This window comes from Neofelis nebulosa, chromosome 5, assembly GCF_028018385.1.
Source record: "Neofelis nebulosa isolate mNeoNeb1 chromosome 5, mNeoNeb1.pri, whole genome shotgun sequence".
Classification (NCBI taxonomy): Eukaryota; Metazoa; Chordata; class Mammalia; order Carnivora; family Felidae; genus Neofelis; species Neofelis nebulosa.
Window position 1 is genome coordinate 2,774,786 of NC_080786.1, and position 13,479 is coordinate 2,788,264.

The window sequence follows — 13,479 nt, forward strand, 5'->3', positions numbered from 1 at the left end:
CGGTTGGAGACTATACCCATCTTGGAAAGACCATAGGGAGGAAGAGTATCATTTCCCTGACTTTGTCAAGGTCAAGATGAGTTGGTGGTTGAAGATTAAGGGACAGATCAGCCAAGAATCTACATCTAGGGCACTGAAGAAGACCTTTGAGTGACATGGGGACATGTGGTCTAGCTCAACTCATCAAGATGGGGGTCCAAGGCTGAAAACATTCACCCGGGATATTTTCTCCTCTTTCCCTCAAGCACCTATGGTAATCCTCAAGTGTCTGGGGTCATGTGATTGGGTCATGTTTTCAATAAGTCATGCATTTGGGTTCCACATCAAATATTTCCCATTATTAAGGAGACAGACATGACACTCCTGCCCCCACTGCGTGCCAGTATGTATTGATCCCAAGTTTCACTTATTCAGCTAATCTGCAAACACATTCATACTGAGAAGTTAGGGAAGATTGTCCTCATATTTGGTTTTTGAATAGACAGATTTTTTGAATAGAGAAAGGGATAACACGAAGGTGGGATTTTAAGCATCGATGTTACTTGATGGGGGAGAAAATTCTAGACTGGCAAGATGTTTAGTGCTACCCAAACTGTATTAAAAGGAAGCTTTTGCATAGACACCAGACCAGGCAGAGCTAGCGGTGGTGGCCGCCATATAAGATGTGAGGCTCAGAGGAAGCAGGTATAATTGCAATGATTTTGAAAATCTGGTTATCTTGATAATGGACTGGGAGATCATGGGAAACTTTTTATGTGTTCTCCAGAAGCATTGTGTCCACTGAAATCTATATACAGTAAAACCTTGGATTGCAAGTAACTTGTTCTGAGAGTGTTAGGCAAGACGAGCAAATATCTCTAAACAATTTTCGCTTGATAAACAAGCGATGTCCTGCGATACGAGTAGTACGTGACGCCAAATGTCACATGATCACAGCTGAGCCAATGGGTCTTCTCACCCCCCTCCCCCTTTCTCTGGGGGATTGTGGGTGATCATCTCCCATACCCAGATGCTTGGTCTCAGGCCATGGTGTTTGGCAGGAATCAGTGATTTTTCAGGAGGTTGGAAGGTGCCCACTCATGTATTTGTGTCACTTCAAAGCACCTACGGACAGTCCTTTGCTTTTCCAGACACGAGTAACCTTAGGAATGCTTTGCTTCATTCTAGGTCAGGCTGCCTGCGGATATAGCCCCTTTTCTCGGCTGCCTTATTGCCAGTTACATTAAATACAGTCTATGACAAGAGTTTATTGATACTCTACGGCAGTCAACATCCGTTGATGATGGTGAACGTCATCCTACACAATAACCTTCTCTCCCTGGTCTCTCTCACACCAGCCATGAATGTTTTCAAAGGTAATTGCAGGTGAATTTGTTTATTTTTCTTTATATTTTGTATTTTCTTTATTGTTTTGTATTATATTATGGTATTGTAATCATTTTTATATAGATATTTTGGGGTTGTGGAACGAATCATCTGAGTTTCCATTATTTCTTGCGGGGAAACTTGCTTTGACACACAAGTGCTTTGGATTACAAGCATGTTTCCGGAACGAATTATGCTCACAAACCAAGGCTTTACTGTATATTCATCCATTGAAAAAAAAAACAAGAATGGAAAAGACAGAATTTTAGAATTCCTTGCCCTATATCAAGTCTCATGGCTTGGTCGAAATAAGCTTGGTGCTTTTTATTTGCTTGTCGAGTCTGGATCAAGGTCTTGATTCTCAGATTTTTGTCAACAGGGAGGAAACCAACGTAGCTTTGAATGAAAAGTGACCTTAGGAAGACAATGTGGCCACTCTCCCTCCAGAGGCACTCTATTGGGAGAAAAATCTTTGTTTTTTGGTTTTTTTAAATTTATTTTTGAGACAGAGACAGAGCGTGAGCAGGGGAGGGGCAGAATCCGAAGCAGGCTCCAGGCTCTGAGCTGTCAGCACAGAGCCCGACGCAGGGCTCGAACTCACAGACTGTGAGATCATGACCCGAGCTGAAGTCGGACGCTCAACTGACGGAGCCACCCAGGCGCCCCTATTGGGAGAAAAATCTTGAGGGTGCTGAGGTCTTGGAGGGCTTAAGGTTTTAGGAAGGGTGGAAACTTGGCATGGAACGTATTAGAGACCTAGGGACTGCCAGGCCTCAGGGTTTCTGCTGAGGGCAGAGAGGGAAAGAGAAATGGCTTGACTCACCTCCCTCCCTTCTGCCTCCTGCTCCTTCCCCCCAGCCATTCGTCTGCAGGCTTTTTCCACCATCACCCAAGGAGGAGGGAGAGCATAAAGCCAGCAGAAGAGAGGACAGTATAGGAGGCTCACTTAGAATGGGCTTCCCTCCCTCTCCCCGAAAATGAAAGGCTTCCCTTACAGAAAACAATGTCATTCCCCTATTCTTGTCCCACCCTGTCCGAAGCCTGCTTTCTCCCAAACAGCACCCCGTTGCTTTATTTGTTTCCTTTCGGGCTTGCTATTGACAGCAAGCATTTCTATTCTCTCTCTCTCTCTCTTTCTCACTCTCTCTCCAGCTCTGTCCCCCTCTTCCTTTTTCTCTCTCTAGCTTCTGGTTCTCTTCTGGTCCTGCTGAGAGAACATAATACCCCCTTATTTGTGACTCTGCAGTGATTTCCATGGCAACCGACCCATGGCCCAGGTACGAGTCTGTGCCTTCGCCATAGGGCTGTGCAAGAGAAAAGGCCATTATGAAAGCGGAGTGTCAGCGGGTTTCCTCCCACAGCCCTCGGCCACAGAGGAACTTCTGCAGGAGCCAGAGGAGGGACACAGGAATCAAAAGCGGGGCTCCCAGTTTGCTCACATTTCCCCAGTGTAAATGAAATACCTACAGCCCGGCACACGTGCGTGCGTGTGCACACACACACACACACACACACACACACACTCCACTTCTATTTCTGGCCCTTCAGCCACAGAGCAGTTTGATTCCTTTGAAGGGAATCAGCTTCGACGCTGTGGCCTGGAACAAAGGCTGGGGTTTGAAATGAGACAAGGGCTCAGCAGTTAAGCCTCCTGTGTATGGGATGGGGGGTGGGGGAGAGAGTGGGGACAAGAGCAAAGGCAGGGACAGTTCGGAGGTCATGAGGGTGGTGGTGTGGGAACGAGGAAGAGATCTCAGAGCCCCTGACCCAACGATGAACAAGAGAGACATGGGGAACAGAGGTTTCTTTCAACCGGAGACTTCCTGACACAGAAGCTCATAAGTGCACATTATTGTGCAGTGAGACTTGAATGCGATGAAATGATAGGCGATGGCCAGGGAGCCCGATCGCCCTCCTCGCTTGTCTCTCTTTCTGTCCTTTTCCTTGGATCTCTGACTTCTGTTCCATTCTGCTGTCGTCCGGGTCGAGGGAATGCCCTTTGGGGTAGATGCTAGAAAAATCCTAGTCAGATTCCCTCTTCCTTCCTCTCCCTTCCGTCCCACCAGAGCTCTCGAATCCCGATAGAGAGACAAGGGAAAGAGGTCTCTTGCCCGCTGCTCGTGAGAAGGGTCTGCTCACTGAAAACAAACGGACCGGCTGCAGTCTGGAGCCGCGAGGGTGTTCCTGTTTCTGCTGCAACCAGGAAGAGTTCATCTTTATTAGGCAGATGTATGGAGGACTGGCTTGTCTCCATAACATCTCCACGGCCATCCGCTCCCCATTTCTTTTATTGATCTGCCTGTCTAAATGAGCACTTCTAAACGCGGTGGGAGTTTTCCAATTAGATAAAAGGCAATTCATGTCGCCTGCTGCCTCCGCACTGCACTAACGGCCCCAGACCAAGAGAGCATATTCAAGACTTCTTGGCAGAACAACTTGCTTTAATCAAGACGGCCCCCTCCCGAGCACCCCCCGTCCGCAGGACATTTCTCTTAATATGCGGAGGCTTCCTTTATTGGAGGTGGAGAAAAATGAGCTGTTTCTCCAGGAGTGGGGTTTCCAGGTGAGCCGTGCAGTGAACGGAGAAGACACACGTCCCGCTCCCTGGGCTGGTGCTCTAGAAAAGGCAGTTTGGTAATTATTTTGGGGGTCAGGCTATGACTTGAGGATTTTCAGATCTCTGGGGGGGGGGTCCTCCTGTCCCCGGATGAGTTGGAGCTTGCGTAGCACTGTGTTCTGAGGGCTCCAGCCACGGTCAGGAGGACCGGAGTGGGGCTGGAGGGGTGGTTCTCTCGCTCAAGGAACTTGGGTGAAGTTGCTCTGGGATGGGACCGGGGGACATTTACAAATACTGCCTTCAGGGCACCTTCAGGGGGGCTCAGTTGGTTGAGCATCCAACTCTTGATTTCGGCTCAGGTCACAATCTCATGGTTTGTGAGTTTGAGCCCATGTCGGGTTCTGTGCTGACTTGGGACTCTCTCTCTGTATTTGTCTCTTTCTTTATCTTTCTCTCTAAAATTAAATAAATATATATATATATATATATATATTTAATATATATAATATAAATAATATAAATATAAAATATATATATATTTTAATGGGTGGTGGCCCAGAAGTGAACTTCTCCATCCCAGGACGTGCACCACCACCCACTGATGAATCCAGAGGGCCCAGAGCCTGGACATCAGCAGGGGCCTCCCGTGGCCTTTGTAGCTGATCCAATCCTGCCCGAAGTCCAAGGTTGTTTTTGCAAGGCAGCTCCATTTCTCCTGCCGCTTAACGCTTTCTATTCTAACCTGGCCCATCTTCCACGTAGCTGGGCTATCAGGCTTTCTGATTTGGGGTTCTCCTTTTCTTCTTACCTGCAAAAGCTGCCCTCAGCTGAGAAAGGGAAGATGTTTCAACTACCCCCTTTCTCCTTCTTCTAGATTCCTTTTATACCGTTAATATTATCTTGCTTACTGCTTAGTCACCAATTAGAGCTACTCGTCTGTATTGACTGCTCACCCTGTGCCAGGCACCATGCTGGGTGCTTTACCGGCCATGCACAAAGTCAGACCTCACCATGGTACCATGAAGTCGATGCAGTTGCCACCCCATTTTATTAATGAGGAAACTGAGGCTAATTACCTCGCTCAAGGCATATAGGTATTTGGGTCCACATGTGTGTGATTGCAGAATTCTTAGGTTTTCGCATGCCTAGTCAAAGATGGATAGTAATCATAATGGTAACGAAAATGTGCTATTTGTCTTTGCAGCCACACGGCACAATCAAGGGAGCACGACACACAGCTTAGCGACCGTGATCTGTGAACCTCTCCTCGCTGGAACCTTCTCAGGTAGAATGACTTGGGCACCCATTTCCTCTGTCTCTAAAGCACCAGCACGTGCATTGAAGGCCAGAACAGCTCTCCTGTAGCCACTGTGAACACAGATCTCCCGGACAGGGCCCGGGGACCTCATTTGGTGGGGACCATAGAAGGCCCGGGTGGGCTATGGTCGGCAAAGAATTTGCTCTCCTTCTGTGTTGTAGCTTTTAAAGGGAAAGCCTTGGATCACTAGATTTTCTTACAGTGTTCTCTTGCTCGAGGAACTTGGGTGAAGTTGCTCTGGGATGGGATTGGGGGACATTTACAAATACTACCTTCAGGGCACCTGGGGGGCTCAGTTGGTTGAGCATCCAACTCTTGATTTCGGCTTAGGTCATGATCTCATGGTTTGTGAGTTTGCTGACTTGGGATTCTCTCTCTGTATTTGTCTCTTTCTCTCAAAAATAAATAAATAAACTTAAAAGTAAAAAACAACCCAACCAAATACTTCCCTCAAAAGTGGTCCTTTCTGCTAACCTTAAACCACTGATTTGGAAAGAGCCCAGGACCCGCAACTTGGGTTTCTCTTCCCTCTAGACAAATTCCCCTCTCTTATTTATATTTCCTTAAAAAAAATTTTTTTAAATGTGTATTTATTTTTGACAGAGAGAGAGAGAGAGAGAGAGAGTGAGCATGAGTGGGGGAGGGGCAGAGAGAGAGGCAGACACAGAATCTGAAACAAGCTCCAGGCTCTAAGCCGTCAGCACAGAGCCCGATGCGGGGCCTGAACTCACAGACGGTGAGATCACGACCTGAGCCGAAGTCGGACACTCAACCGACTGAACCACCCAGGAGCCCCTTATTTATATTTCTTCCAAAGACAGGAGACATTTTTATTCTTTCTCTTTTTTCAAGAGTCTTCATTCTGGAATTCTGGAGTTCATGCCCCAGTCCCCCAAATTGCCCTTTGCCATTCTTCCTGGGAGGGCATAGGTTTTATGCAAATAAGATTTGTGGCAGCTAGCGCAGGCAGTCCAGACCTATCAACTCTTGGTGTGATGGTTAGGTGCCTTCTGTCCTCCCCTCACCTCAAGTGTATTGTCGTTTGGCTCGACAGAACCTTGAAAGTGGGGGTGGTAGCCGGGCTCTTTTGTAGCCACCACAGCCCCGAGCACCGGGCGGTCCGCGGAGATGTCAGCGGCCCCGTGTCGTCCACGCTGGTGCCCCGTGAACCCAGAGCAAAGCCAAAGGCTGAGCTATGCATTGTGGTAGGGGGTCATCGCTAGTGGGATGGCTACTTTGCCATTGGGCCTCACGCCCTTCCTTCCATTCCCGCTCCTGGCCCAGCTTTGGAATAATCCGGAACAGTCACGCTGTCTACGTCCAGCCAAGGAGGTGGGCCGTTTCCATTCGTTCCCTCCTCCCTTCTCTCCCGCCTCTCCCGCGCATGGCGCGGTCTCAGAGGAGAGGCGCAGCTTGAGTCCTGCCTGCCCGCGACAATCACACTGTCAGCGTGAGGAGGGCAGAGCGGTGAGAAATGAGGCACCTTTCAAATGCTGAAATTGCTGGGTCTCGGCTTCCCAGCGGTGGCATCTTCTCTCCCGCCAGGCAGTCACAGCGTCACTGCCGCTGCACCTCAGGAGACAGAGCCGGAGGATGATGGAACTGTGCTGCACAGGGGCCTCGGCCGCCTGCTGCTCAGAGTCTCCATGCATCCCCTGCAGAAGGCCGTGGAGAGAGGCACTTGACCTTCCCTTAGACCACAAGAGGGAAGAGCCAGGGACTAGTGTTGGAATGAGTGTCCGTTCGAGCTGGGGTGGGGGTGGGGGGTTCACCTCTGCCGTTGGAAGAAAAGGAAGTATTTGAAGCCTCAATAAAGCTTCTGTTCATGATCTAACCCCAGCAGGCCTTTATGCTAATTTTTATAACTTCTTCACCCAAAACTCTGGGTGCTTTGAAGGTGAATAACTCGTGTTTATCAAAAACTCCCCTGCAAGGAACTTGGGGAGCCTTGTAGACATTATGTAATTCAGAAGCACCACAGCATGAGGGAACAGGACATGGGGAGAGGATGAACAGCCAAGATTATTCCAATTTACGAGGACTAATAATATTAATAGCTCCAACATGGAGTTTAAGTGAGTTTTACAAAAATCACAAAACAAGTCTTGAGCCATCCAGAAAGAGGTCTCTTTACGTCCCCTCAGACTACCTTCTGGCTCCACTGCTGTGAGCTGGAGGCAGCTGGACCTCACTGGCTCACCTTCCTCATCATAAAAGGGGACAAGAAGTCCTACTTCTTGGCATCGTTGTGGTGTTTAGTAAGGTAAAGGGCTAAAGGCAACGGCACACTGCTTGGCACATGGTTAATGCTCGGCAAGCATTGCCTCCTCTCGCACTCTCTGTAGGGAGTTGCAGGATACCATTATGGCGGACTAGGGGTGGGGTGGGGGCAATGGGCCATGTACCTTGTACTCTGCTGAGTGTGACTAAGAGTAGGGATACTGGAGGTTGTCTGCGGAGGAGGAGACAGTGGCCGTTTCTCTTCTCCAGAAACTTTGACATCTGAAGTCTACAGCCTGGTTTTGTGAGAAGACTGACCCTACCTCCCCCATATCTGGAACAAAAGGAGAACATGTCCTCTGAGTGAGAGTGGAATGGAGATGTGAAGCAATTTTATGGTTCATTAGGGATGAAAAAAGTGTCTCTGCCTGAATTGTCTTTGGGGGGTTGAGTCATTCGTGGAGGCTTACAGTTCTCAGCTAGTTTTCCCTATCTTCTATTTTGTTCCCACTGGAAGAGGAAGCCTCTATGAGAAGGCCCTTGGCCTGTGCCTGCTTTGGAGCACTCCAGAATGGCAACAGACTTCCAATTTTAGAGCAGGGCACAGCTTGAGAGAGTTCTCTCTCTCAAGACCCACAAATAAGGATGTGTTATGCGCAATGCTCTTAAGCAGCTGTGGCCTTTTGGGGACTTAAAGCCATAGGAGAAGAGAAAAAGGAAGAACTCATAAAACCAAAGGATCTTGAGGAGTTCTACCGGGGGCCTCTCGACTGACCGATGTGGGGAGTCAGGAAATGCACTGCTCTTACCCAGCCTCCCCCATTGCCCATTCTGAACAAGACTTGGGTAAGGAAGAGAAGGAGACTTCTGTAAGTTCCTCTGTTGGGTGGGTCCCTCCTCATTTTAGACCCTGCCCATCCTTGAGAATCTATGGGAGAACGGTGAGAGGCAGAAGCTTTTGTCTGGCAGCCAGAGGCCTTGAGGTCCCTTTTGGTCCCCCTCCGTGAGCTCATCTGTTTATGGCACCCTTGAGCCGTGAGGGCCGTGTGCTAGGCATCTTGCCGCCGATGGCGTGGCCCAGATTCACCTCCTCTTGTCCTGCAGCGTAGATCAAGTGACTTTTGGACTTGCATGGTTTGCACCCGTCAGCCGGTGGAAAAGATAAAGGCAGACAGTGCCAGGGCAGGAGAGGTGGTGGACCTCGCCAGGTGGTTCTGGTCATGAAGAAATGGTGACTCAGAAGCGGCTGTCAGGTCGCTTAAATCTCCGGACCAACTTGTCATCTAAAAAGAGTGCAGAATAGCTGCCCTCAGCCCCAATGGGAGCCGCCCTCAGCAGCGAGACCCATCGACACCGAGTTCGAAGCACAGGGTGGATGCAAAAGAAGTTAAGCTTGTTTCTGTTTCCTGATATAACCAGAGCCTTCCTCTTCCCTATAGGCTAGAATTAATACTCAAAGTTTAGAAGAAGAAGCAAATTTCCCCTGCATTCTCTAGCCTCATACTGAAGCCACACAGATCGCTCTATCATCTCTTGGGACAAATTTTTGCCCTGGGTATTACCTGGCAAGTGCCGGAAGCTCCTTCCCTTAGGGGCACCCGGGTGGCTCAGTTGGTTAAGTATCCCACTTTGGCTTAGGTCATAATCTCACATTGCATGGGTTCGAGCCCCATGCTGGACCTTGTGCTGAGAGCTCTCTCTCTCTCTCTCTCTCTCTCTCTCTCTCAAAAATAAATGTAAAAAAGAAAAGAAAAGCCGCCTTTCCTGGCTCTGAGTTGAGGCACTGGAGCCAGGGTGAAAGGTGTCCTGGGACACTTGCCTCTGGCTGTTTCAGCTCCAGCCATTTTAAATCTCAGCATAAATGTCTCAGCAGTGTGTTCTTGTTTTTCTGCACGGGATGGATGTGTTCAGTGATTTAACAACCCAGCCCATGACCCAGTATTGTTGTTGTCATTGAATGTGTAATTCTCCATGTACAGATGGGCTTTGATTTCCATTGTCCTCCTCGGCTCTAATTGGGGGATGCTTCATGGGATAGCGTAAGGTGCAGGTGTTCGGGACCCGTGCATCAATTAGGAGGGAAATCCAAGTTACCCTCCAGCAAGGAAATGGTCTCTCCGGCTGAGAGATGAGAAGAGGCGGAGTGAGGAGAACTCGGTTCCTAGTTTAATGGGCGCCAACTTAGGCTAAACTTAGTAGAGTGAGCTGGAGAATGTATGAAATGGGGGGAGGAAAGCCACGTGTAGTTCATGACCAGTGCTGAACCCAACAAAGCTGCCGGCCAATGAGCGTGGCCACGTTTGGTTGTCAGGTCTCCCGTCCACAGGCGGACTGGGTGGGGAGAACGACCCGAGTCTTACCTGTGTGCCAAGTGCTTTGCTGGGCCCAGGGCTGCCACTCCGGGACAGGGATGCTCTCCCTGGCCGCGAGGCCCCTGGATTATCTAAGGCAGACACCTGCAAGGACGCCCCCCTTCCCCACGAGTTCTTCATTGCTCTCCAAAGAGCTGGACATTTTTGTTTTTCCTGAGAAGCTGCTGTGTACCCACCTGTTCCTTTATTTATCAAACGCTGTTTGGAAGCCGGGACAGAGTGCTGGCCCCAGAGCCACGAACAAGCACAGTCCTGCCCCAGGGCTCTGGGTGCCTGGTCGGGGAGACAGGCACACGTACCGGAGTTTCCTTCTTGAGGGTGCTAACTGCTGGGACAGATGTGTGCACAGGTGAAGGGAAGAGTTTCGTTTGGACTCCGTGTGTGTGTGTGTGTGTGTCTGTGTGTTTTCCAGGAAAGCTTTCCCTGGAGAGTTAATGAATCTCAAAGCACGAGATGGAGTTAAAAGGAAGACGGAAGGCTCGAGGTAGGGATGGAACGAAGAGCCAAAGCAAAGGGAATAGACCAAATGTGCACGGGGGAGTGCATGCACACATTGTTCAAATGAGCAAAGCCTTGAGCCTTTGAAGACAAGGCTGTGTGTTTCTGGGGGGTAAAGTAGGAGCAGTGGGAGCCTGTAACCCTTCACTGTTCTGCACAGATCACAGGTATAAAGAGGCTTTTCTTGGCCTGCTCCAAGGACAGAGGTAAGCCCACAGTGAAGTTGCCAGACCTAGCAAATAAAAATGCAAAGTTCCCAGTTAAATTTGAATTCTAGATGAACAACAAATAATTTTTCAAATATAAGTATGACCTATGCAATATTCGGGATATACTATACAAGAAGATAGGCTACTTTTCTGAAATTCGAATTTAACCGAGTAGCCTGTCTTTGATCCGGCAGTCTGGGCTACAGGCGTCTTGGGGCTGGAGAGTTCGAGGGGGTCCCAAGGCCTTGGGGGGTCCCGGTGGGGAGCTGCTTGGTAAGATAGGCACTGGAGGTTTTCTGAGGTTCTCATTTCCAATCCTGAGGGAAAATCTGCAATTTTTACTATCATAGCACAAATGAAACCATGTTATGTTACATAATTTATATGGCTAATTCATTCATATATTCACTTTTAATTCAGTCAACAAATATTTAATATGCCTCTGGGCTCCTTGCCGGGCAATGCGCATACAACGTGAGCAAACACAGAATCGGGTCCAATTCTTGAGGTGTTATCACACACTTTGACAGATCTATCACATTTCTGGCGGTTGTCCTATTTTCTGTGCCTGCACCTAGGAAGACACTTACTTTCTGTCGCCTCAACCTCCTCCACTCTTACTGACCCCACATTGTTTTCCACGGCCCTGCTCCCGCCAGTGATCCTGCTTTGAATGGCTTGGATGTACTGACCTCAAAGCTTCCGGTAGATCAGAATCACCTGGAGGTTAAACCATGGGGTGGAGACCAAGAAGTTGCTTTTCTAACGTGTTCCCAGATGAGACCAATGTAGGTTGGGGTTCCTTTAAGGTCCCAGGAGAGCAATCACTCTCTCTACCCCAGTGACATCTCTGACCTGTTCATTTCACGTTTCTCCCTCTGGATTCCCTAGAGCTGAGGGTGAAATGGGGTAATCTGATATGTGGCAGCTCCCAGGGCTATTTTGGGAGTAGGATTTCCTTGTTAACTTGTGGAAGTATTAGAAGGGAAGTCTTTTTGGGAAAAGAAATTTTAAAAATCTTATAAATAAACATTACGGTTATATCATGTAATCAAAGTTGATTGCAGAACATTTAGAAAAATCCTGAAAGAGATAGTTAAAGTGACATAAAAATTATTTATAATTCTGGTATAGTTCCTCAGATATTTTATATATTTATGTATACATGTATTTCTATATTTCATTCATTTATTCATTCATACACCTGCTCAACCAACATTTAGTGAGTGCCTGCTGTGCTCCAGGCACTGCCCTGGGCACTGGGGTGGTAGTAATGGGGGAAAAGCCCCCAAGGTCTCCACCCTCATGGAGCCTATATTCTCTTGGGAGAAACCGACCATACGCAACGATATAAGTAAAATATGTAATATTTTAGGTAGAGATAAATACTAAGGATAAAAGAATTAATTCAGGAAAGGGAGATATGAAATGTGTGGAGAGTTTGGGATGATGAGGGAATTTGTTTCTGAGAAGGTGATTTTTAAGTTGAGGCCTGTAGGAGGTTAGGCCACTGGGTAAAGAAGATTCTAGGCAGGGCAAAGGCCTGGAGTGGGGGGCTCCACCTGGAGTATCTGAGGAAAGCAGGAGTGCAGGGTGGCTGGGTGGGCAGCAGTTGGGGAGCAGGCTGTGGGGTAAGGCATCAGATCACACAGGTCCTTAGGGGTCATAGTGAGGGCTTTGGCTTTCCTCTGCATGAGGTGGGGACCAGTGGAACAGAGGAGTGGTACCGTTCCATTATTCGATTTCCTTAACAGGAACCACTGTAGCAGCTGCGTTGAAGGTAGATCTTAGGGGGACAAAGGTTAGATCAAGGAGATCCAGGAAGCTACTACAGTATTCCAGGCAAGACACGATAGTGGTTTGGACCAGGATGGCGGTGGCGGGAATACTGAGAAGTAGTTTCGTTCTGGATTCCATTTTGAAGGTGGATTCAGAAGGATTTGCTGCTGGACTGGAGAATGAGGGAAAGAGAGAAATCGAGAGCAAGCAGCTGGAAGCGTAGAATCAGGCATTTACGGACAAGGAGAGATGGCAAAGGGAGTTGGCTTTGTAGCGAATCCTGGGAGCTCAGTGTAGGACAGACGGGTTGTGCCATGCCAGTTAGACGGGTGATTGGATGTACGAGTCTGGAGCTGGGGGGAGAGACCTGGCTACAGATGTGCACTTGGGGTTGTCAGCACAGAGGGGGTAATTAATGTCGGCAGGCATGCCACGTGGATCCCCTCGCTGGACAGGTGCACACCTTCCCAGCTTCTGTGAGTGTTGCGGCTTCCCCTCTTCTGGAGAACTTCCCTCTGCTGATGTGGCCATCTCACCTGGTAGAGGAGGAACCCATCCACCCCAGCCCTGCCATGGCATGGTCTGCAGTGAATGGTTAACCAGCTGCACATGATTCATGCTCTAGAGCTTTCCATGCGGTCAGGCTGGACCTTGTCTCAAGCTGAGACCGCGACATCCTTTCTTCCCCCGACCCCTCTGCTCCTCACTCCCTACAGGTTTCTTCTGAGAGCACCCTCTCAAGAAGCCACCCCCCCGCCTCCACTCTCTCCCCTGGGCTTTTCTAGGGCACTTCATCTAACAAGACAATTCCTTGAGGCTCCTGGAGTGTGGGGATGTGTGTGCTCCGTGCCTGTGCGAGCCATTCTTCTGGAAGTCTCTGGGCTTTTCAGGTTGCCTGTTATCTGACTGCGCGATGAATCGGGATGGATTTGTGATGCCACCGGCCTCCCAACACCCTGTCGTTAGCAATGCAAGGCTTGTTGTGGGTACAGGCGGGAGGGCGGGCTGGTCCTTGGGGGAGGCGAGTCATTATTTCCGCCTCGGTGCATTCTAATCATATTTCCCTCTGTCAACCCTAGCAGCGCTTTCCATCTTGCTGCAGAGTCTCTGCTTCCCTTCCCCTCGGATCAGGGACAAATCAGCATGATGAAGCCTGACAGT

The 13,479-nt window shown here is 49.0% G+C and overlaps 1 long non-coding RNA gene across 2 annotated transcripts in view; it reads left to right on the top strand.

The window, feature by feature from the left end:
• The first annotated feature begins 1,171 nt into the window (after positions 1 to 1,171).
• Positions 1,172 to 13,479, top strand: part of LOC131511564 (uncharacterized) — a 104,086-nt gene continuing 91,778 nt past the window's right edge. For both annotated transcript variants that reach the window (XR_009261585.1, XR_009261584.1), the window contains exons 1-2: positions 1,172 to 1,355; positions 5,127 to 5,207. This is a non-coding gene — a long non-coding RNA (uncharacterized LOC131511564). The remainder of the gene's footprint in view (positions 1,356 to 5,126; positions 5,208 to 13,479) is intronic.